Source organism: Vicugna pacos, chromosome 5, assembly GCF_048564905.1.
Source record: "Vicugna pacos chromosome 5, VicPac4, whole genome shotgun sequence".
NCBI lineage: Eukaryota > Metazoa > Chordata > Mammalia > Artiodactyla > Camelidae > Vicugna > Vicugna pacos.
In genome coordinates this window covers 43,683,976-43,709,948 of record NC_132991.1, presented here as the reverse complement: position 1 = coordinate 43,709,948, position 25,973 = coordinate 43,683,976, and the positions used below count along the sequence as shown (strand labels likewise).

The window sequence follows — 25,973 nt, the reverse complement described above, 5'->3', positions numbered from 1 at the left end:
TTGACAGCTCTGTTACATGACTGTAAACAACTGGGGTGGAAATTTAATATTTCAATTTTCTTTATTGAAGGTATATCCCAACTAGAGTTGCCAGATCAAATACAGAGTACCTAGTTAAATCTGAATTTCAGATAAACAACCAATACCTTTTTTGTATAAGTATATCTGGTGCAGTGTTGGGGACATACTGATGTTAGAGAGTAGGTGGTAGTTTATCTGAAACTCAAATCTAGCCTGGTGTCCTTTTTACCCTCTGATTCAAACACAATTTTAAGTCACAAATGAGGCTTATTAGTCTCTCCCAGGAGATGACTTCCTCTACTCTGTTTGACTTGCTGAGTTATAGCTATTTTGGCCACAAATGCTCTTTCCTAACACTATCCCCTAACACCGGGTGTATCACTTTCCATCACGCACTCCAGATACGTTAGGTCTGGTAAATTTCCTGGCAGGATTACAGTGAGGGAAGGCCAACCCTAGGGAGGGCAGCCCAAACATCCCCTGGTCTGGTGGGACAGTATGGATTCCAGGTCCCTGAGGAATGGACAGCAGTAAGCAGGGTTCCTGGGAGGGCTATAGTCTTTTGCATCCTCCCTGAGGGCATCAGCAGACATGGATACTTTCTGAGCAGTATGACTGCTGAGTTGATTGCCTTTGTGTGGATGAGGCAGTCCCAGGGTCACTTGCCAAGTAAAACACCCTCGTGAAGCAGAGTGTTCAGTGTTCTAGATTTACAGATGGCAAATCCTATACAGAGTTATGAGATACACTCTACTCAGGGTCATTTTCTTCACACTACAGCAGCTGTTCAGCTTTTGAAAATACTAATGTCTAGATCAGGACCTACACATTGATTTAGAATATATATATCTATATATATATAGATATATATAGATATACCCATATATATTTTAAATCTCTCTAGATGGTTCAAACGTGCAGTCACGGTTGAGAGCCACTGTATTAGGCAACACTGAAGTTTTCCTTTCCAATAAGAACCATATTGGCAGAAAGTCTGCCATAACCTACACTATGTCAAAAATGCAGTCTATAGAAAATTGTGGAATTATGACATCCATGAAATTAGGGTTGCCAGATTTAGTTAAAAAAAAAAAAGACACTCGGCTAGATGTGAATTTTAGATAAACAACCAGTGTGTTGTAAACCACTTGTTCCTGATATGCCCTGAGGCATGGCCTCTGTCAAGGATGCTCAGAGCTTTGACAGGGAGCAGGAGGGGAGAAATCATGCCCTGGAAGTTCAAATTTTGAAAGTTAAGTCATGTCATGGAGGATGATAAACCCCCATGGTTTGGCTCCTTGCTTTTACATCTAAGGGATCTGAAGCCCAGAAAGCTTGGGCCCCTCTGCTGGGCCTGGGCTTGGACTTAGGTCTTTTTTTTTTTTTTTAACTTTTAAAGTTTATTTAAAGATTTTTTGGGGTGGAGGTTAATTAGTTTCATTTATTTATTTTTTAACGGAAGTACTGGGGATTGAACCCAGGACCTTGTACATGCTAAGCACAGGCTCTACCACTAAGCTATATCCTCCCTCCTGAACTCAGGTCTTTTGATTCAAACCCCAAGGCCTAGGCCATGGTTTCTGTCATTATACTTGTTCTTTAACTGAGATGTTTTTCTGAGTTTTCACCACATCTAACTTCAGGAGGGACTAAGGAATTCATTGGGCTTTTGTAAAACACACACACACAACCAGAAAGAGAGATTTTCTCCTGGGGTGCATGTAATTCAGATCTTCCTTTCTAAGATGAAAGGAAAGCTACAAATTTTCCCAGTTGCCATGTTATGTCATGAACAATCTTCTTCAAAATTGCAAAACTGCTACAAAGAAAACATCCCTGAGTTAAATTAGTGCCTGTGGAAGACGGGAGTTATAAATTGTCTATGTGGAATTTTCTCCTTTTTAGTTAGAGAAGAGGTAATAACTTCCCCTGAAACTGTTTCATAGCTCAGGGTTTGGCACACAGTCAACAAATAATGAATGAATGAACGAATGGTGACTACTCATCATTCTTGTTAAGATCTGTTTCATCAATATGGTCCACTCTTTGTTTCTGTCAATTGGGATATTATTGCCAAGGACTTTCCTATCCCGAGACACCTCTGGGGAACCTAAACCTACCAAGGAGGGGGATGAAACAAGCCTTTTAAAAATAAGGTTCATTAAGTATTTTTGCTTAATATCCTTTCAACATTTTTTTAGGAATATGTTATTTATTTTTTTTAACCAAAAAACATTTAGTTAATTCATCTAAGTTGTTACTGCATTTCCCCACAATAGAGTCATAAATATTTTTCAATATTAACCTATTTTCAAAACTGTATCACACTTTTAGAGCTACATTTTTTAAAGTAATGAATGAACCTGATGTTCAAATAAGTTACTAGTGAAAAACTATCTTTTACCCACCTCCGATCCCTTTCCCATAATAGTAGCAAATGATGGAACAAGTTTCTTCTCTGCCTTCCAGATTAGCCTAAATGCCATCATTTCTGTTTATTTGGGGGAGGAGAGGTAATTGGGTTTATTTATTTATTTTTAATGGAGGTACTGGGGATTGAACCCAGGACCTCATGCATGCTGAGCATGCTCTCTCCCACTGTGCTATACCCTCCCCCCTCTAAATTGTATCATTTCTAATAGTTGCATGCTATTTCATTTAATGAATGAACCATGACTACCTTGTATAATTTCTTATTTTGGGGATGGAAGTTGTTTCCAATGTTTTTCTACAAAAAGCAAGGCTGTTAGGAACATATTCATAGTTTGATCTTTGATAATTCACATTATTTTCTTAGGATAAATCCCTAGAAGATAGAATTACTGGCTGAAGACTATACATAACTTAAAATATTTACTATTTTTATTTCCAATTGTATAGGAATTGTGTAGCAAAATATACTTCTACCACCTGTGCATGCGATTATCTGTTTCTGAAGGCCCTCACCAACATGGGACAGCATCTTTAAGAAACAGCCTGACAATTCGATATGTGAAAAAATGGCATGTCATTTGTTTTGATTTGCATTTCACTGATTACTTGAGAGGGTGAATGTCCATCCTTTCCCCTCCCCATGGTTCTTACCCATTTGTAATAAAGATTCCTCTTGACCTGGAAGTAGCAGCAAAGTTCAAAGGTCCTGGCTGGACCAGAAAGGATGGAATCAGTTGCCTGTCTGGTGTGATGGAATGGCAGATGAGCAGTCCCACTGACTAACAGGTGTGGAGATGCCTATTTTTAAAATTGCCATGTTGTAGGAAAGTATTTCTTAAACTTCTGTCATAAATGAAACTTTATTCACTACTGTAAATGGAAAACAAGTGTCATTTGCTATAAAAAGAAGTAAACCATAAAGTCAAGTCAATGAGAACTAAGTAATACTATCACACCTGAGTTAGATTCTGTTTTCCACAGAAGGTTCTGGGCTCCTTAAAGATTTGTTAAAAAGACAGGTGAGTAAATGTGAGAGGAATTTAAGACATACTAATACCACTATGACTTTCTTTTTAATTTGAAACATTTAAACTGAGCATTGTAAAATGAGCAACTTTCTTTTACATAATTCGGTGTTATTTAAGGTCATACCCTCACATCATCTAAAATCAGCTAATCAACTTGTAGACTACCAGAGATGCATGTCCCACACTTTGAGAAACATGAATGTTGCAAAAGAAAAAAAAAACCCAAATGAATCAGAAAAACTTGAGTAGGAATTCACTCTCCAGCACTTGTTAGAGATCTGAACTTGCTGATGATGATAGCCCAGGTAAGGTTGTAATGAGGGTGACAGATGACGTATGAGAAGAGAGAACATGGCACCCGAGGCAGAGCACGGGTTGTCATAATTCTTGCTGTGTGAGAGTGGTTCTCCACCCCGGTTGTACATTACAGTCACCTGAAGGCCTTTTTAAAAATACAGATGATTCAGCCTTATTGATGGACATCCTAATTCAGTTGGTTAGGATTAGGTCTCTGGCATTGTTATTTTTTTTTTTAAAGTCCCTAATCCTTTCCGATAATTTTAATTTGTAGGCAGGGTTGGAAAAGCCAGGGATTTAACCCTTTCCTAAGAGGTGAGGTTGATTTTGCAGATTAGCTAGCTGCCATCTTGAAAGGTGGGCATCAGGTCAGAGAAGTTTTGGCAGAGCAGACAGAATTCTGGGAAGGGGAAGCATCTCCAGCAGGGCTCCCGGCATTGTCAGGCATCGTCTTTGCCCCGGAGGCCGCCTCAAATGGCTTGAGCCCGAAGCCGACATTCATTTCCCTAGACACCAGGAAAATAATTCCTCTTATTCCAAGAGGACAACTGTGCTGATCATGGAAACAAGATGTCCAGTATCCGGAGGTCTGATGCTGCTCAGGGCTCTCCTGGAGGTTTCGGTATGAATGCCTGACAAAGCCAAAAAGCCATTTGGACCCGGTAAGACTCCCTTTAAAGCAAAACGTTAATGTAAGGCAAAAACTCTGAGGTGTCAGGAGGTTTGGAACTAGTCAAAAGTGTTTTAAAAGGCGCAAGTTTAGAATCAGTTATAGAGATTCCAATGGGTGGCTGCTGTTTCCTCTCTTTTTGTTTTGCTTTGTATAGTACTCAGAACGTCTGCATCATGTCCCATCTCTCTGCTTGTCGGAGTTTTTTAACTGCTTATTTTGAGGTCTCACAATATTCCTTTCCAGCCAGGTGTCTTCATGCAGGGATGGCTGACATCATCTCTACCCTCCCTGACAACTGTTCACTAAGTTTGGTCTTCTAGAGGGGCAGGAAGTAAGGCCAAAACGGCCATCCAAACTGTGCCCCGTGGGAAAACAGCATTAATTCAGCTTTCTCAAAAATGTCAACAAGAAAAAAATCTGAGACCTGGATCTGATGCTTAACGGACCCACAACGCCAGGCAGCAGGCTGGGAGATGTCATTTCTGGAGCTCCTAATGAGATGCAAATCACCTAGTGAACTACTCGGGAGCTGGGAAACAATGTTCTGGGTAAAAGCAGATAAAAATGGGATGAAAGAATGCTTTGAAGATTGGAACGACATTTTAAATGCTGGAGGATATGGGACACCAGACAGTGCTGGTTTTACTAAACGAATTGTGACGGGGTCTGTGATTCCTTGTGGCAGGGGATCCTGGGGCGTTCATCCTCGGCTCTGACTTGCTCTCTAAGTTGGGGACCTGGTTCCAGTTCCTGCTGTTAGTATACAAAGGGCTGGTCAGTTGTAGTGAAACTAGCACTGGACTTGGGGTCAGAAGGCCTGGGCATAGTTCAAGTTTTGGAACTTACTGGTATGTGACCTTGGGTGAATTGCATACCCTGCTCTAGGCTGCCATGTTTTATCTGTGACAAGGGGTTTGGACAGGTAGAGTGATTTTTTCAACAGAGGATGTTGGTGTGGCACATTACATGTGTTCTTGCCTGGAGATTTGGAGCTGTTCTCTGTGGAGTCATGCGCCTTCCCAATGCAGGAGTGCTAGTGTGCAGTGGAAGACGTGCTGACGGAGATTTGTTGCATAAAACCTACATCAAAGCAGGTAAACGGTGAAAATCACTAGCCCAGAGGCTCTTTAAGGTCCCATCCAACTTTAAGATGCTGTGACTACGAAGCTCCTGCCACTTGGCCTCTTAGTACCTCATCTGCAAAATGGACATAAATGCCATTGACCCCACTGGCTTGTTGGAATTTGAAGACAACCAATCAAGATGTATTCAGGCTTCAGGAGGAAAAATTCTCCACAATGACACCAGAACTTCATTCTAACACAATTCACTCATTTAAAAAGCAATGTTGTACAAGGTGGCCTCATCCTAACCCTTTTCTGAGTCATTTGGTTACTGATGGACCAAAAGACTACATTTTAAGCTCATTTATTTAGACTTTTCCCAGCTGTGAGCAAAAACTGCAATGTACTGTTAATATCGTACAGCTGTACAAACACCCACCCAGGTTCATAAATTCTAAAATATTTTTACAGGTAGAGAGAGCAGTCATTAGGATGAATGAGTTGGTTTGGAGGAGATTATACACACAAATGACTGGCAGGTGTGTGTGTACATGTATGAGAAATAGTAGAGGATGTGAATAATAGAATGAAATCACAGGTATGACTTTTGTTTGTATTAAACTAATGAGATGCAAAAGTGAAATCAATGCAGTATTAGTGGTGAAAAACAGATCACTCTGGTTCTTTCAGTTTTAATCTCCAAAAAAACCAATAAAATAGGAAGTATCTGGGGGAAACAAAGTTAAACAGAAAATAATTACATGTGGGTTATTTTCCTATTTTGTGTTTCATTTTGGAAAAAAATTTCTTTAGTACTCTGTCAATCAAATCTGGTCCAACTACCAGTAAACATTTAAAGATTTATAAAAATAGTGAGATACAAAGCTCTCAGTTCTCTCCTCAGATCAAGAGTTTAGACTTCAGTTCCTTAGGGTCATACAGAACTACTAAATTTCTTTGCCTTGTTTTCTTACAATTTGATATGAGGTTAATGGAATCCACTGCGGAAACAATACACAGAATGATGACTTTGCATGCCCTCCACTTCCCTTTATTTTGTCATGAGGTGGTCATAAGAGACCTGAGTTTCTCCAATGGACTCAAGATCTCTCAACAAATTGTCATCCACTTTTTTCCCTTTCCCTGGGTCACCTGACCAGTACAACTATAAGCACATTCCAGCATGCAAAAAACAAGCCAAGTTCAACCAAAGTAAATACTGGCAGCTCTTATCAGAATATCTGAAAAGGGGTATCTCCTGTGTTGTACAGTGATTTCCTTGATACGGAAATTATCACCTTCACTCAGGCTTCTTTGCAGTGACTTTGTATAGTGACACATATGAGCCGTTCCGATTACCAAGGTCGACCAGACTGTAAGACAGTTCTCATACAATTTAATTTTAAGTTTCCAGACTAACATATTTCAGGGGATTTATATTAGTAGTCCTCAACCTTTGGATCCTAAAGGAAACACTCTGTCAGGGTTTCCTGGCTTAGCCAAATGAAATATTAATAATCAGAAACCTGGTAGCATTTATCTGACAATATAGTAAAAATTATATTAACAGTAGCTCTACACTGGAGCAATCCTGGGCATTCACGATGGTGCTGGGAAATGTGCCACTAGCTCTGAATGGGCGGGAGGTCCTGGATGACTTGGCACCTTCCCACTTTCAGCTCTCACTGCCTCTCACCCTGCGTGGGATGGGAACCCAGCAGAGAGGGGTTAAATGGGTTGAGGAGCCAGTCCAGCTGGGGGTCATTAGCAATCAAGGACCAGCATTAAAAGGCAGCAGGAGACTAAGGGTCTCTGACAGGCTTGGCTCCATGCACCATCTGGAAGGAAAGAGGCTGCTGGAGCTGGATTTAAAAAAGGACTTCATGGAGACCCCTCCTTGGGGAAAGAAACATGAACAGGGATGTCATTTTCAAAGTGGGTTCTTTCTTTTTGAGAGTAGGGCCAGGTAGCCACATTTCCACGTCAACCCCTGGCCATAATGGACCAGTCATTGGTACCTGGGGTGGGACCAGCCCAGGAAACTCTTAACAGTTTGATAGTGGCTAGTGATCAGAATATCCATGCTGGATAATGAGGTAACGGGCATTATGAGGCCTGAGGTGCCGGGCAGAGTTCATAGCAAATAACACATTTAACTGTAGTCTATGCATTAGAATACAATCCGTGACTAAAAAGAGAAAACCTGGTGACTTGACTTAGGATGTGCCCAAGTTGATCACTCAAGCTGTAATTTTTGACACAATAAAAATTTAAAAACAAGCCAGGGCTCTTTCTAAGGTCATTCTAAGGCAATCTGCACATAGCAGTGGCAGATATAGGCAGTCATAGATGTCACATATTGCACATACCTGGTCACTGACTGGGTTCACATTACTCATTAAGTTGCTTTTCTCTCCTTTTTTTTTTAGACTGTTGGGTGCCCCTCTCCCTTCACCTTATCTATAAATATGTGAGAAAAAAATGTTTAAAACACAGAATTGTATTTCTTTTCCAGAAAAAAGGCTTCCAGAATAAAGAAGCCTCATAATGTGAACTTTAAGATATATTACAATACTAATTTAGAACAAGCTGCTAATCTCATTGCAAGAATCATTAATAGTATGGCTGAATTCATCAGAGAAATTTGCATTTCAGCTCATCATTGTGTGGTTCTAACATTTGACTTCAGTATACCTTTAGTTCCGATAACAAAGCAGCCAGTGTGAGGACTCAGGGCTGTATTTGTTTTGACACGGTCAATGTATTTTTCTGGTATTGTTAAGAATGAATAGTAACTAAAATTATTCTCATGAAGCTTTTGGCAAGTTTATAGATGCCTGGGAAGAAGAAAAAGTAACAAGGAAGATCTAGGACACTGTAGAGATTCAGGGTTACCAGAGTAGGGTGGAGGGTCAGGCAACATTGGCTGTTGACTGAGGCAGTGGACACCATTTGGAGAGGTAATCAAGGGGGTTGGCAGACCAGCAGAAACATAAGATTCTGAGAGGTGGATGCGAATCATTTTTAATCATCTTATCCTAAACTTCAGACAAATTTATATTCATTATTGGCCAGCCTGTTAGAAATAGTGTTTTAATTAAAGGTCCTGTCACACAGGACAGAGCTTGTTTAAAAAGAGACATGCAAATCCCCAGAGACAGAACCTTGTGGACATAAGGCATGGAGGAATCCTGTCCTGAAAGTTCTATAGTTGGGCTCGTGCTGATTTTGAGTTTTCTTAGGTGTATCAGTGTGACTATGTGAACGTGACTTTTAAATCATGGAAATCCAGCACTAATTAGAGCATGATTCTACCCCTAAACCCTCCCCCATCCCCAGGTCCTGCTGGATGGGGCTCTAGTCAAGACTTTAGGGGAAATGGTGGCCAGTAGAAGGGATGGGTCAGAGGAGAGGAAACCCAGAAACAGTGGGATAAGCAATGAGAGCACAGGGTGACTAGAGTGCCTGAGTTTTGGGTGGTGGCCAGTGGTGACCAGCGTGCAAGGCAGGCTGGAAAAAGTCAGCTTAAGCTATCAAACAGAACAATCTCTGAATCTATTCTGTTCACTGTGAAGTCCCATCAGCCAGTGTGAACTCAGATCCCTGGCAGGTGTGAGAAGTAAGTACCAGCAAGCAGGATTGTTCAGCACTCTAAAGTAAACGTTGGTGAGAGGTGGTTTTCATGCTTCTGAAAAGTAATTACTGAGTATGGCAGTGAGGTTAATAGAGATTCATCTAGGGTTGGTATGTAGACTAGTTTATGAGCGTTTAAAAATACTGGGTTTGAGAGAAGGCAGAAGGCTACTGAAGAACTCCTTCCTTCCTCATTACCAGATTCGTCTCCTCTGGCTGCCCTGAGTTGTCACCGCTGGTCATAACTGCCCATCTGGGCCTCTGCCCTTACTAGGGACAGATCCCTTCTTCTGAACCCAGCCTGTGGGACCTTTCAGTTCTCAAAAGAAGAATGTTTGAGTCTTTTGTGAAGTGAGGAGGAAGATAAGCACAACAGGTGCTGTGTCACGTGCTGCTAAGAACGGGTTGCTGGTGTCCTGAAATGTTACGGAAATAAACAGATCTCTTGCTCATTTCACAAACATGGTGTCTTCCTCCCCTAGAGGATCTGCTACCAGGCTTGGTGGGGTGGGATGAGTTCATTTATTGTTGTCATGCTGGACCCAGAATCATGATTCCCTTCTAACCCAGCTCCATTGCTGAGAGTAGGTCAGTGGGTCCTTTCCTCCCTGATGCTGAAATCCTTCTCGTACTGCTTACTCAATTTTATTCGGAGCCTATTCTGTGCTGGACCTTGTTCCAGACACTGGGACTCTGGCAGTGAACAAAGATCTCTGCCCTTAAGGAGACGTAACAAACAATAAGCATAATGAATCATATGGTATATAAAATGTTAGAAAGTGATGAAGATTATTTTTAAAAAAAGAAGTGGTAGGGCAGGACCCAGTGAGTAATCTGCTGTTCCAAAGGTCCTGAGCACTGGCACTGCTGGACTTCCTTTCTCAAGGCCCTGTTACACCACTCACAACGCATAATCATTTAAGACATACGACTTGTTCATAGAAGCTTTATTTAAACACAATTCCCTAATCATGTGTACTGCATCTATGTGACATTACATTAAGTTATTTTGAGGCAGTGTCTGAGTCGGCCAAATCTCTGCTTCATGAGGATCTAGATGGTGCCTCATCTAATTGCCAACAGGGCTGACCTGCTAATTCTAATCATTCCAGAACAGTTTGTTTGCAGTGCTGATGACTTTGCTATGCTCTTACCCAGGGCTGATCGGCAAGTCCTACACGAAGGCTAGTGAAGTCAAGCTATACTTATTCTCCTTCCCAAATAGACTCAGTGGGTTTTTCTGGCCTCCCAGGTCTGCAACTCCTTGCTCCGGAGACTTCAGTATCTTTTCTGTGATAACATAGCTTTGAAGAGTATATTTCCAGCTCTGTCTCTGTGTACTGAGAATTACATAAACTAGCTTCACAATATATAAATTGCTCAATAATTAGAACAGGCATCTCACATCAAAATATGCAATTCAGATTTTATCTGCTACTCAAATGCAAAATCCTCAAGAGTGCCAAGTTATGAAATTATTCAAATACAGAAGTATTTAAAAAGTTCTCAACTGATAAAAAGTACTGTACCCTGGTTTTTTTTCCTGGGTATGCTGTAGTAATGGTAAGTATTAAGCTGTGTAGTACAAATATGTTCCATGAAGTAGAGTAATACTTAAATGTGTACAGAGATATAAAAAGAAAATGATTTTATTGGAGGGAGCCACCACAGCTGGAAAAGATGTCTCATTCCTGCTATTTCAGGGAATAAAACTGGGAGTTTTTATTTAGAACTTGATAGAAAAATTACTGACCACCTGATAGAGGGGTAATCAATTTTGTCAACAGAGCACAGACCTGCTGTGTAACCACAGAGATCTCTGCCTGAGCCTCTCCTTCTGAAAATTAGCTACATTCAGCAATGGAGCATGAAGAATATGATAGAAATAAAATTTTTTCCAAGTGGACACTGGTTGTTTTGCTCTAGCATCTCTCCCCTTCTGCTTTGGTAAAAGAGTTTTCTATTTTACCAAAGACCTGCCAGGAATTTGGATGTAGTTGCCCTCCTCTCCTCTGCCTCTTTCCCAGACCAAGCTGAACATGTGGCCCAGGCCTGGCCCAGCAGAGTTCCCCTTTCCCACCCACAGTGATGAGTCCAGAGGTGGACACACCAGCCAGACAGGGCTGGAGTTCCTCTAAGAGATCTTAGATGTGGACACTGGAGGAGAGAGAGCCCTTTGTCCTTTGGGATCTCAAGTTCTACCTAGTGGAGTAGTCTCAGGGCTGGCAGTGGCCACTTTACCAGCATTGAAAGTAACAGCCCAAAAGGAGTAAGCAGCACTGGGAGAGGGAGAGAGACAGGGGCCTAAGGACATGGTTTAAACCCTAATCAACTGTATTATGGCCTAAGCTAGTCTGAGATGGGTTTCTGGTTCTCGGATCTAAATGAGTCCTTACTTAGTCCTTCCAGAGAAGTAACCTGCACCCAGTTACTGCCCTTCCTGCTAACTGTCAGCACTGACACCACACCTGCAGCCAGGGTGGGGCGCACCAGGGTCCTTTGTCAGCAAAGCCTCTCGGATGGGTATAGTCTGTCACGGGACAGGTCATGAGGACCTTCTGAGGCACTAAAAAGTTAATACACAGAGGTTCCTTAAGAAATAGCACGCTTGTCTGGTGTGTGTGTGTACACGTATAGAGCATGTCGTTATTTTCGTATTAGCTACAGGTGAAACCAGCTAAATGTGCCAGTGTGATTTGTGAGACATCCACTCCTTACTAACGAAGTAAACAGAGGCATTTGTGAGGAAGCGTGAGCAAGGCACACAGCAAGCACATGGGCGATTTCCCACCTACATCAGATGAAACATGAAAGAGCAACTCTTAATTACAACCAAATATTAGCGCCGGCTCCTGGGAACTCATCATCCCATCTCAAGGTCTATCTTTATGAAAATTTAAGCAATGTCTTAAAACATGTTAATTTGTTCTTTGTTTATTTCTTTCCCTGACAGATTAATTTATTCCAAGGGACTTTGGTTCTCAAGCGCTAATGTATTGATCGGGCCCACGGACGACATAACTAACAGCCTAGGGAGGAGATTTTGGTGGAAAACAAAAGTCTTTCTTGTAGTTTTCCTTAGGTAATTAACTTTGTACTTCTGGGCCCTGGAAGGCTTCCAGTTTTCTCTGGATTTGCATCTCTGACTTTTGGATCAATGGCAAATTTCATGAGAGAGAGGCTGGAAGCACCAGGGGGAAAAAAAGACTTCAGGCTTAAATGAGCCGGTCAGAGCACACTGAGGCCGGAAGAGAAGTTATGTTTGTTGGTTTGTTTGTTTTTCTACTGGTGATGTCTTTCCAAGAGCTTCTATGTATAGGACATTTAGACAGGAATTAAAACCTAAGTACTGGCTCTGGAGAAGGGACAGTGAGGAGGGTGTGAGTAATGCTATTTCTCATCGATAGAAACTTCTCTTGGTGAATTTCGGATCCTTCCATCTTGTCTAATCCCACTGGGAAGTCAAAGCAATGACTTTTAAAGTGCCATCCTTTTAATGTCTATTTATCGATTATCAGTTATTTTGTAGCCCATGAACTGGACTGAGAAGTCTGTGGAACTTAAATATTATAAATGTCTATGCCTGGTAGAAAGGGAAAGTACAGAGCAAGGAAGAAATGAAATTAGCTCCATGCTATTTTCCCACACCAACCTAATACCTGTCACTACTTATATCATGAGACTAAGTTAGCAAACAAAATAGCCTTCAGAAATGTACCTGCTCCCAAATTTCAGGTAACTTCTTAAACATCCCTGGATTTTGTCTGTAGGTTGTTTTAAAGGTATACATGTTTTTAAAAGTACATCAAAGTCAGTGACCCCTAATGATATGATTTCCCCTTTACTAAACTAATCTTTCAAATCAGCGAGTAGAGAGATTTTTCTCACCCTTTAGAACTCCTGATTTCTATAAGCTTTGTTCCTTCACCTAGAGCTTCTCATTAAATACAACAAACCCACATTATTACGTATAAAAATGCTAAATAGAAGTCAGAACACTAAGGTAGATATTTTTACTATGTAATATTGCTTTTGCAAATGGGCTAAATGGCATAAACCTAGTCCTATTTACTGGTAGGACATTTACCTGAAAGGTAAGGACCTACTATCAGGTGAAAGCAGTAGCTGCTCAGGATTACTGTCACAGATCGTGTTACTTTTATACCAAATATTCCTATTGCTATCATTGAAGTGCCCCTCCCAGCATGATCTAATCTATCCTGACACAATAGTTTAAACTAGATACATACATTTTATTTAACTATTTATTAGCTTGCATCTTATAAAATTGCCATTGGTAGTAAAAAATGATCTAATAGCAGTGTTAGAGCAGGCAGATAGCTAAATATGAGCAGAGAAAGAGGGGCATGGGCCAAATGGCAGAAAACTATACATCTTGCAAATAATGGGGTTTCTTGGGCAGACAAAGAAAAGCAAGAACCTTCGGACTGATAAGAAATGACATATTTTGGGTTGACAAGTGTCCTGGAGGAAGTCAAAGAAAAGTGGGATAAGGCAGGAATCTCCTGTATTCAAGTGTAAACTTTTGCTTATTTTGCCCTCATTACAATAAAATTAGCCTTGCAGATTAGAAGTACCCATCATGTACTGATGCCATGACACTTTCAACCAACACTAAATAAGGGTGAGGATGGTGTAGCTCAGTGGTAGAATGTGTGCTTAGCATGCATGAGGTCCTGGGTTCTATCTCCAGTACCTTCATTAAAGTAAATAAGTAAATAAATAAACCTAATTATCTCCTCCCAAAACAAAACCAAACAAGAAATAGATGAAAGTAATTTTTAAAAAAGACTAAATAAGGACAAAAATCCCTCCTTCCTTTCTTAACCTCCGTGTCTCACGTCTGAATTCTTTTTGTGATGAGAACTTACTCTCCAGTATATGATTCCACTTATTATAACTGAGAAAAGCTTGAATATAAATTTGTATTCATGAATGTTTTTCCTTTTAAGCTATAACTGCTTATTAAGAGAATAGCATAATTATTACTTTTATTTCCCTTTTATAAGGAACATCATAGCAGAGTTAGAAAAATAGTTGCAATTTAAATACGCATGCCTAAATCCAGAGCAATATCAATGATCAGTTGAATGGCTTCCATATGTCAGTTCCTAGGGATGCTTTGGTGAACAAGAAAGACACAATCCCAGCCTTCATGGAGATTTCATTTATTCTAGTAAATGGAATTCAATGCTAAACAGGTAGATTATTACATGTGATCTTAAGTGCAAACAAAAAAACAAATAGGTTGTTTTAAGTCAGAATTACATAGGAAAGGAAAGGGAGCTAAAGGATAGGGTGGTTGGAGATGGCTCCCCTGAAGAGGTGATGGTTAAGATGAGGACCAAAGAAAGACAAGAGCCAGCCATGTGCTGGGGGTCGGGGAGCATTCCAGGCTGAGGGGTCAGCATATGCAGGCACCATATTTGTGTCCTCCAGGCAGATCAGATCCCACCAGTGTGGCTGGATCATAGTGAGGACAAGGACTATAACCTGAGATAAAACTGGAGAAATAGGCCATGGATGGCTCATACAGGGCTTTGACGGACACACAGGGAATTTTTTTAAAAATTATTTTTATTTATTTATTTGGGTGGGTGGTAGTTAGGTTTGTTTGTTTGTTTGTTTGATTAAATGGCGGTACTGGGGATTGGACCCAGGGCCTTGTGCATGCTAAGCAAGCATTCTACCCATGAGCTATACCCTCTCCCTCATACAGGGAATCTGAATTTTATTTTAAATCAGTGGGAAGCTACTGAAGGAGAATGGGAAGAAAAATGACATGAGAGAGTTTATTTCCTTAACAAAGATCATTTTCTCTGGTTGGAGTCCTATACATCTGGAGGCACAAGTAGGGAAGCAAGGAAACCTTGGAGGAGGTGACTAAGTCAGAAGTGCTGGTTGTTTGAATCAGGTTGTGGTGATGAAGAGGAAGAGAGGGGGGCAAAATCAAGATATGTGTAGGAAGCCACAACAAGAACAGACCAACAGACCTAGTTGACAGATGGGATGTAGAAGGTGAGGGAAAGGGCATGATCAAGAATGACATGCAGACTTCTGGCTTGGGTCCTTGAGTGGAGGGCACACTATTTATGGAAATGGGGAAAAGCTAGGAGGGTGAGTCTTCACACACACTGGGAATAAGAGAGGTGGAATAAGAAAAGGACAGAGAAGGTCCTCTAGATCTAACAAACTGGGAGTGTTCGGAGACCCTGAAAGTGTGTTTCAGGAGAGTGATGAGCGCAAGGAGTTCTGAAGGGGAGGAAATACAGGCAATAGGTACAGCCAAAAATGTTTTAAAATTTGGCTAAGAAAGGGAAGTGAGAAGAATGGTGAGGGAGGAGAACTCGGAATTAACAGTGTTTATGAAAGAAAGACTATGAAAATTTCTGGACGTGACTGAATTTACCTGGAAGCTACCAGATTATTTTCTACCAGCAGCAAAAATGGAGGCCTGGGAACAAGTTAACCAGTTATAATCTTGCAAATGTGCATTGTGTGGCCTCTTTTCTGAAATACCCTGTTCCTTAAGCACCATCTCCTCCTCCACTTTCTTTTCCTGTATTTATGAAAAATGCTGACCTAGCTGGTTTCTGTATCTCTCTGTACAGTTCACTTCCCTCTTAGCTTAAGGGTTATTAAATGAGAATAAATTTTCATTATAAATTTTAGTCAAAATAATGTTTAATTAATATTTTTAATTGAAAAACTTACACACTTTAGACATAGTAAAAAAGACAGTAATAGCACAAAAGATTATAGAATGAATAATAAGTCCTCTCCAGACCCCTAGTCCTCGCTCTAGAGGAAACCATTAGCATTACCGTATTGTGTGAAGTACTCTATGTAGATACAATTCTAAAGCTATACCTCCTGCTGTTAGAGCAAAACAAAATCCCGCAAGCCCTGCAAGTGTAAGCATATTTCTATATTCTATGCCTTGCTTTTCTCATATTTCAATATAATACGGAGGCTGTTCCATAGGAATACATATGGACACAACTCATTCTTTTCCGTGGCTTCATAGTATTACATTTTTATGGTTGTGCCACCCTTGTACTGATGAAGATCTAGGTTTTCATCAACATTTTAAAACCCTAAAATAGAAGATGTTTTTAAGTGATTACACAAAAACTTTGCCCAAGAATACACAAAACTTTTGCCCAATATTAATTAAATAATTATTATCCCCAATCCTAAAGAAGGTTAAACTGGGAACAACTGCTATTTTCATAGTCTATGATAAGCAAGATGGCTGGCATTTTTGTGACTTTTTCATCTATGACATCAAGAGATATCAGCAACCTTAGGCTTTAGGAAAAATAAGCAAAAGCCATAGGAATAATAAGGAAGGAGTGCATATGAAAATTTTAAGACATTTAGAAAAACAATCCTTTAGAATAAAGAAACTTTATATAGGCTATCAGATAGCTTACATAGCACGCACATGGTGTTCTTTTTTTCCCCTTGAATAACACGTTACTCGAGTTTTTCAAAATGGCAAAGTTTTCTAAAGGTGCTTTCTTTCATACTTTCTATTACATGGACAATTAATATTTTCAGTTTCAAACAATAATACTGCTTTTATTTGAGCAAGATTTTTCATGGGCCTAATTAATGTAATATGGAAGCAAAGGACTCAACATGCCTTCCTGTAGTATCACCACTAATTAGGAAGGTATGTTTCAGGGGCAGGGAGGTGGAGATTTGTTTGGAAACACATAAAATAAAGTTTGGTTGTAAAGGTTTGGAAGTCAATCTTAAAGATTTTGTCTTTTATCCTGTGAGCCCAAGACAGGCAGTGAGGTTTCAGATCAGGACAATGGCACACAGTAGAGTCGACCCTCCTGTACCTGTGGGGCACTGATTCGGGAATACCCCATGGACACCATGATCTGCAGATGCTCAAGTCCCTTTAGAAAATGGCGTGGTACAGTCATTCCCCACCAGCCCCTGCCAATCCATGGGTTCTGGGTCCATGGACTCAACCAACCTGCAGATGTGGAAGGCCTACCGCTGTAATTGGCAGTGGCAAGTAGAATGAATTGGAGGAGGAGCAAAAGGGAGACAGAAAGGACACAGTAGTGTGAAAAGTGAAAGGGCCCTGTGAGTGAATCTTAACCCTTTTTCTCTGCTCTAGCAACCCTGAGAAGACAAATCCCATTAATTAATAGCGATTCACTCTGTATTCAAAATTTCATTGTAAATGCAGCAGAAAACCCAATTAAAATGCTGAACCATTACAGTGTGTCACAACAAATCATTGAAATATATATAAACAAGGAAGCGACTGTCTTCAGTCTATTGCTCATGCTGAACGGGCTGCTGTGCCTTCTCTGATGCCTTCCAGGAGCCATCACTGCTATAAAGTAGCAAGGCAAGACCTCCAAGGAGGGGAGAGAGTCAGCAGTGATGACTGATTCATGAAGCTAATCATCTGTGCTAGGTAAATTCTTTAAACTATAAAGAATTTATAAAAGATAAACATTTTAAAGATATTGATATTAAATCGAAATGTTAAAAAAGTTTTGAAAATGATAAAAGATATGGGTGAATATATAATTAGGGGGTGAGGAAGATCTCTGTAAGTATGAGACTTAAGGCAGATACTCTAAATGGAGTTGACTACATTAAGACGAGAAAAAAAAAAACCCACCACCAAAAAACTAACAAAAAACCCCCAAACAAAAACAGAAATAAATAAATGGCAAACAATAAAGTGGAAAAATATTTGTAACATTTATATTTGACAAGAGATCACTATGCCTATTGTATAAAGAGCTATTATAAATCTTTGAGAGCAAGAGATTTCCGACTCAGTGCTCTCTCTCTCTGCAGAGAATAAAGCAGACTGGACACACCTCAAATGCCTCTCCTTTGATCTAAAGGCAGCTATAATTATCCAGAGTCTGGCCAAATGGATGTTCCCAAGTACTGACAGAATTATACACCTTTGCCTGATATAGTGCTTTCTACTGGTTAGTAAGGAGAGGATGACTAAGGACATGACACAGAGGTGGAGGAGAAGGTCTTACAGAGTGAAATGAAGACAGGATGCGTGGAAACATCGAAGAAAATAGTAGAGAAATACTAAATCTATTTTTCAAGCAACATAACACAGTGAGAAGAATGTAACAGCATCTAAAACACAGAACCCAGCCTGCAGTAGGCACTTTATTAAAAGTGTGCTGAATTTAAGCAAAGGCATGACATAACTAGAGGCAAAGAGAGAGAGAGGCAATCAGTCCTGCCTTTAATAATAATTACAATAATGGCTAATGATATTATTATGCCTTACCAGGTACCAGATTCTTTGCTTAGTTCTGACATGGGTGATTTCATTGAATTCTCATAACACCCCCTGTGAGATTGGTACTATTACCCCATTTTACAGATTTGGAAACTGAAACTCAGGAAACTGAAATGCTGTGTTAAGGTTCACATGACTAGAAAACGGTCAAGTGATTAAAATTTGACTCCAAAGCCCAGGTTCTTACGCTCTGCCTCCTTGCGGGCTAGCTCTCATTAGCAGGGAGACCACATGGGTTCTGAATGGCCCAGGTCCTCAGCCTGCAGCCAGCCACAAACATAGTTCCTGGTAGAAGGGCCATAGTTCTGAATTTCCACACAGGATGGCTGGATTCCCCAAATGCCATGAAGCATCAGGACAGGCTAGGAGGGTGAGAAGCTAAAGCAGGAAGACTTGCCACAAAAGAGATGGTCCCTCTGGACCTTCTCCTTTCCAGTGACCAAGCCGCACTCTGTTTACTCAGATGGAGGCAAGCCCTGGAGCCAAGCACTGTCCATTGCACGGGAGTTCGTTTGTGAGGCCCTTTGATGCCACGTGTATCCCAGGAACACCCAGCTGAAACAGGGAGAGCTGCTGCATGTTTATGCCTCTAAACAGAACCATTTGAGTGCACAGACCAAAAGACCTGGTCCGGGAGTACTGCGTTTTCTCCAATAGAGTGATTCATTACTAACGTCTTCGTTTTGGACACTGCAGTTGAATGTGAAGCCATATGCTTTAAATTAAAAGCACACTAAGCAAATCACAAGTTTCTCAAGATGGTGCTTAAAGTCTGTTTTGGCATCTGTTGGTTGCCAAAAGACCCATATGATCCTGTAATTAAACAACAAATATTTTCTGCAAAATCAATCACTTCTCCTGTCCCCAAATGCTATGATTACGTTTAGATGCTATGCCGAGAAATAAGTTGCACAACTAGATCTTTTTAGAATTGTTTGTTCCCTACTCCAATATTGTCCTGCTGTTTCTCTAGCCATCTTATTCCAATTCATTATATTAGAACACAAAGCTTTTAAGTTACATCAGCAACAGAGAGCAGAGCCACAGAGCTAGAAATGTTGGCAGCAGAACCACCACTAATAGATGTTGTTATATCTACTTAGTCAGAAGATTCCTTCACCACGTGGCTGACACCAGAATCATCTACAGGTCTTGGTTCCAGTCCTCAGAAACCAACTGAGGTCATCTTAAGTAAAAAGGGGAATTTACTGGAAGGGTGTCATGACTCACAGAATTGATGGGGCAGTAGGAAGCTCAGTCTGGATAATAGGCAGGACCCAGGGGCACTGGAGAGAGCCAGGGAGTGGAAAGCAGCCTAGTGGCTGCTGTGCTGGTGACTCCACCTCCCCAGGTCTTTGCCTGGTTGGTTCAAGAGTCCAGGGGCACCAGCTTGGCAGGGCTTCTTTTAAGAGCTGCTCCATGGCTGCTCTGTAGTGGAAGAGAAGAGGGGGTTGTCCACCCAGATGGCAAGGGAATTCCCCAAGGAAGATGGGAGTGCTGAGAGCAAGGCAAGGTCAACGCTAGGCAGTCAGAAATTCTGGTGCCCGCTCCTAACATGGAGACCATTTTCCATTTTCAGGCCATGTTTTCCTACCCACACAGAAAAATGAGTGGTAGAAAACCAACTCTAGGAAGGTCACAGAAGAGGTGAAGGTAGGATGCAGCCCTAATGAGCAGGGGCTGGCAGATGAAAGAGTCTCCTTCCTGAAGGAATCTAAACTTATTTGATAAGCCTGTGGCTGGTAACTATATGTTAAAAACAATGGCTTCTTAGGCCTGCTTCAGCTTGGCGGTTGCCTTCTACAAAATGCATTATTTCTTATCCCTTTGAAGGGCCTCCCCCACCCTGGAGGCAGTGAGGTGGGTAGGGGAGTAGTGGTTGAGGGGCAGAGGACGGAAAAAGAACAGAGGAAGAGATGCTTATTTACAATGGGTCATTCTCCCTGCTACGAATCTTATGGGTAGGAGAAAACATATCGTCAGAATTAAGGAATTTCATGGCCAAATCAAGGTCAATTAGGAATGTTCAGTAATACTTAGGTATATGGAATAGCAAGAAACAGCGTTCTGCACCATTTACGTAGTATTCTAAGGCCCAGCTGAATGAACTTAGGTAAAAGCAAGCTTGAATGAGGAGCAGGCAGACAGAGGCCCTGGGGCTGGGAGCTGTCAACAGAGGGACCACCTAGGAGGGGAGAAGTGAGGAGCTCAAGGGCCAGCTTTCTCTCAGGCCTGGAACCAGAAACGATAGCTGTTTTTGAGGAGGTTAAGGCAGGGTGCCCCTCAGAATGGTTGTGATGGGGCTTCTTAAGATTATTTTCACTATTCAAAAATTTTGAAAAACTGGGCCAGCATCATAAACCGGCTGATTAGAACTTCAAATGTCTTCCTTTTGGCCTGAAACAAACTCAGTGTGTGCTGTTGACTGTGTCATGATGGTGGGTTAAGCCCTAATGGCATCCATTCCCATAACTCATAAAGTGGGGAAGTTAATTTTACTAAATAAACTATACCCTTGGGAGAAAATATAAATTTCAAAATATATTATTCACAAGAGAGAACAGAAGGTGCTATAAGTGGCAAGAAATGTTGAGAATGCCTGGATTTGGGCATTTTGACTACAAAAAGGTGCTCCACTAAGATGCAACCAGACTGAAGAAGAGTAGATTCAGTAGCAATAGCAACTACAGAAGCCTCATTCATTCACTAGATGAGCTGCAGAATGAGTTGCAGTAAGAGTGAGAAAGGAGGCCTATGAAGGCCCAGATGGCATGTCCTTTGGAGCTGGGAGACCCTGGAATACCCTGAGAGAACTTAGAGAGTACCAGTAAACAAGGAGGAGTGGGCCACATCAGGGGATGGCAGACATTTAGGGCTAATAAAGGCTTCTACCTCATAATTTAGTCTGGCCAGTCTAAAGCTGAACTAGACAACTCACATCCTCAGTGGCCATGAGCTTCCATCAACCACGCTGCCATGTTTAGTTAAGGCAGCAGTGCAGGAACGACCACCGTTTTTGAACACCTCCTACATGTGAGGGGCTGGACTGCCCAATTGGCAAATATCATCTTTTCTCCTCCCCACAACTTCCTGTTTTTATAGATGAAACTGAGGTTCCAGGAGGGTCGGTGACTTGCCCCCTACCCCAAGGCTAGTGACTGTTGGAGCCAGCGGTGAGCGTGAGGCTCCGGAGCCTGGGGCATCACCCTGTCCTTAGGCCCCCTCCGCCCAACCCTCTCAGCTGAGCCAAGTGCGGCCAACGCGGCTTTAATGATCACCTTCTGTGCTTGGTACAGGCTGCCTTCAGTCAAACAGAACAGAGATAGATGAAGGTGTGCAGTGTGGCCCTGAGAGGGTGCATATACTGGGAGAGAGTGCACAGGCACGGAGCAGCAATGACAAAAGCAAGGGGAAAGCTGCAAGGAGGCGGCAGGGACTGGAACACAGGTGGGACTGTGGTTGGTGTCTGAAGAGCTGCTCTTCAACTGAGACCCAGTTTTATCTCAACACACCTGCCACCGGGTGGGGTGTCAGGGGCTACTTGGGACTGGTCACCTTCAGGGAAGTGATTTCGTAGCACAAATTGAGCCATTTTGTCTCCCCTACCCCAACACCCATGGCAAAATTCCCTTTTGCTATTAGATAATGTGTTAGCTCAAATGCTAGAAACCATTTCCAATTTGTTTACCTGGCACAGGAAACACTGGTTTACTTGACAAAATAGTCTAGAAGGATGATCTGGCTTCAGGTATTCCTGGGGGTTCACATCATGGAACCTGGATTTTCTCTCTCCTACTGTCTCTTATATGCCTGCAGTCCCCTTTTTGCTCCATCCCTAAGCTCTCTGCATTGATCACATTCTCTTTTACTTCATGCAGCCTTTCTCTACCTAGTGAAGGTGGTGGGAGAGTCAGTGCAGGAAGATGTGATTGGGGGGTGGGCGGTAGCCATACATAAACTCTCAGGTGGGCCTAACCTGAGACATTTCTCCCACCCTGGACTAATCACAGTGACCAGGGATGAGGTAAAGGTGGGGGTAGGGGGTAAGTGATTCTGAGAGACCAGGCCTGGATCACATACCCAAAGTTTTGCCCAGAAGTTGGCATAATTCACCTGAGAGCCTCATCAGAACCATATGAAGGGTGCGTGTTGGGGGACGATTTCCCAAAGGAAAAAGGTGACATGATCAGAAGCAGGGGAGAAGGAATGCGGACAACACTACCACTTGTTGGTTACAGTGTCGTGAATATCGCAGTGTATAAAATCACTGAGCTCCGTGAAATAATATGGATCCTCTAGGAAAAATGGCCAGACGTCTCATGACACAGGAAAATCTCACAGATGCTCCTAACTAATGACTAGCAGGGAGCACATCAGAGAGAATTGGAAAAAAACAGTGGAAAGCCAAGGCCACATTGTGTTCCAGTGTATGGAGCTCATTTATTTTAAGATGTGCAGTTCTCTTTTAATTATTGATGATACCTCACAGCATACTGTAAGTGGATCCCAGTGTGTTTTTTGAGAATAATGACATTGTAGGATTAACAGACCTCACTCGGGTCTCTGTTGTCCAACGCTTGCTAAAAATTGGGAGAAAGGCACTGAAAGTTGATATTCAGATCTGTTTATCTGCTTGGAGATGTATCTCTTGTATGCTGATGTGTGACGCTATGGGCTCTGGAGTCAGTGGGCTTAGGGAAACTCTGTGAACCTGGGAAAGCTAGGTTGGGTCACCGAATCTCAGTTTTCTCCTTTGTAAAATGGAGATGGTAAGACTTTCTTTCAAGCTGGTTTAGGGAATTAATTCATTACTATGTTCAAACAGTGATGTTTACTGAGCATCTAGCATAGCTGTGTGATGGGCACCAAGGATGCATCACTAAACAGCATGGACAGGATCCCTGCCGTCAGTGAGGGAGACTGATGAAAAGAAATGATATTTAAAAGACACCTGGCACTGAGCCTGGTACACAGTAAGTGCTCAATAAATGTGAATTGTCTTCCCTTCCCTTCTTCTGCCAATCCACTCACTTGTCTTGATCTAAAAATGGTGACAAGTCTCTTAATTTCTTTGAGCCTCAGTTTTCCCATCGGTTTATTGAGAGGTTTGGAGAGATTTTCTCATGTATCATCTTGCTTTAAAATTCTGCAAATTTTTCATTCCCTTTCCTCTTCACCCAGGGCACAGAGAATGGGCTTAATAAAGGGAATCTCACTGGGGATGTGCACCTGAATCCTGTCTTTAAAGGGCAGCTTTTATTACTGTTGCAAAGCTGATCCCTACACTGTCAACCTGACCCCAATGTAAGGCTTGTTAGAGATATTTTTACCCCACCCCACCTAAAGCAGTCTCAAAAAGCACTTCTATCAACATAAAGGCACAAATAAGAGTGATTTTACATTACACACACAAGTCAGTGTGGTTCTGATAAGGGCTTTCATTCAGATAGATTTGGCTGAACTTAGCACTATTCAGGGATTTTGGACAAACGACTGAACCTCTTCATGCCTCATTTTCCATACGTGTAAATGGGAAGGAAAAAATACTACTTCCACAGGGATATTGTGAGGACTGAACAGGATAATGAACGAGGGGTGCCCAGTGTGGAGTGTATTAGCAAATGGAATATACTACCTTGGGTTGAGAAGTGACAGCATGTTATTTGCAAAATGGTAGATATAAGGGATTTCTGCTGGAAAGTCAAGCACCTGCAGCTGGTTCTAGATTTGTACTATTAAGCTTAATGTGTTTTAAATGAGTTTAGTATGTAGTATTTGTGCAGTCTGTGTACATGTTACTCTTTCAGCAGAGGCTGGGGAAGAGACACTAATAAAGTTAACCAGAGTGTAGTGCTCATCTGTGACACAAGAGAGCTGGACCAGATGAGCTCATGGATCCCTTTAAATTCTGAAGTTCTAGGATTCCAGACTTTGCTAAAAATCTTCGAGGGGATTTGCCAAAAAAAGATTAAAAAAAAAGTATTTTGTCCTGCTCTGCTTCACTGTCTCTTCCCACAAGGACCTGCCAACTGATGACTGTTAGCCATCCTTTGTTATCGCTGACCTCTGTTGTCATTAACATCACGTTTTCATAGAAAATTTTTTGTTTGCTGAAATGTGAAAAGGTGTGATTTGCAACTCTAACAGCTCTTTGATTTTTTTATTTTTGACCTCAGAGAAAGTGGTTTGAACTCATTTAGCATGATCATGAGAAATAATAGACGCCCCATGTACCTTAAACACAGAGACCCATGAGTTCTCGGCCTCCTGGGAATGAGATCAGTGTTTGTGAAGGTCTAAAATTGCAGACACATATGATACTGTTAAATCCATAGGAATCTGCTAGTGCTCAGAGGACAGCAATCAAAAACCTAAATTAGTAATTGTGTCAATAGATTTTGCTAAGGAAAGAAAAAAATTATCATGCCTGAGGCTATAGGAAAAAAAAGTTCCAAGCAGGAAGAGAGGTAATAAAATATCCAAACACCCAGGTTGATGATGTTCAATTTTCAATGTTGAGAGCAAACATGGTTTTATGACCTCTTTCTTCTAGCAGCCCACTGTGGCAGGAATGTGTAGCTTCTGAATATTGGGACATATTCTTTCAAGTTTATTTATTCAAAGATCCCATTACAAAATCAAAAGTCTGAGGGAACGCGAGTGTGGAGAGAGAAGTTCAGCGAGTGTTCTTCCCAGCAGCACCTAGAGGTCCTGATGGAGAGAAGCCATTTGAACGCTCCAGTCCACACTCCAGGAAATCCTACGCTGGCATCAAAGTGTAGCACCACCTCCCCACCCCACCTTCCTGGGTTTGAAAGAGAGCATGGACCATTTTCCCCACTCCAAATTCTATGTCCTTCATAGAGGCAAATATTAAAATGAAGAAAGGTCTTTCAGGTAAATGGATTTTGTAGGTTCAGAGAGATTTGAGGCAAACAAAACAAAACAAACAAAAAAATGTTTCCCGATAATTGAAAGAGAAATGTTTGAAAAAAAAATTTGAAGACATTATTAGCCTTAGCTGGTGTGAGAAGAGGAGTATTTGGTTGGCTCTTGGTCTACTTTGTGCCTGCTTCACTTATTACAGGTGGATTAAAAATAAGTTAATGTGGAGGTGGGGCCATAATGAGGAATTTCATTAGCTGTAACACCAAAATGTGGAAGAGCATCTGTTTTCAGACAGTTTAGGATGTCAATTCTTATTCTCAAAGGAGAAAAGTTAGGATAGAACTTTTGAGAAAAAACTCTCAATTTTTAAACATTTGTCCTTTTATTCATAGGAAATATTCACTCTCCTGTGTCTTTTGGTTGCTTTCAGAGAAAGTAACTATACCAAGAATTTTGTCCTGGAAAGTAATTTCTTATTGTTTATATATATATATATATGTATATTTCTATCTATATGTATACTTACATACTTATGTATGTATGTATTTATATATATATATGCTTTTATTAATAGCTATAAAGGAAAACATAAGTATACATATGTG

At 41.3% G+C, this 25,973-nt stretch overlaps 1 protein-coding gene across 7 annotated transcripts in view; it reads right to left on the bottom strand.

The window, feature by feature from the left end:
* Window positions 1-25,973, bottom strand: part of MYO3B (myosin IIIB) — a 427,394-nt gene that overhangs the window by 8,722 nt on the left and 392,699 nt on the right. The window contains exon 33 of one of the 7 annotated variants that reach the window (XR_012072650.1): window positions 7,886-7,976. The exons of the other annotated variants lie outside the window; for them this stretch is intronic. The gene's annotated coding sequence lies outside the window, so the exon portion shown is untranslated. The remainder of the gene's footprint in view (window positions 1-7,885; window positions 7,977-25,973) is intronic. 7 annotated transcript variants of the gene reach the window in all.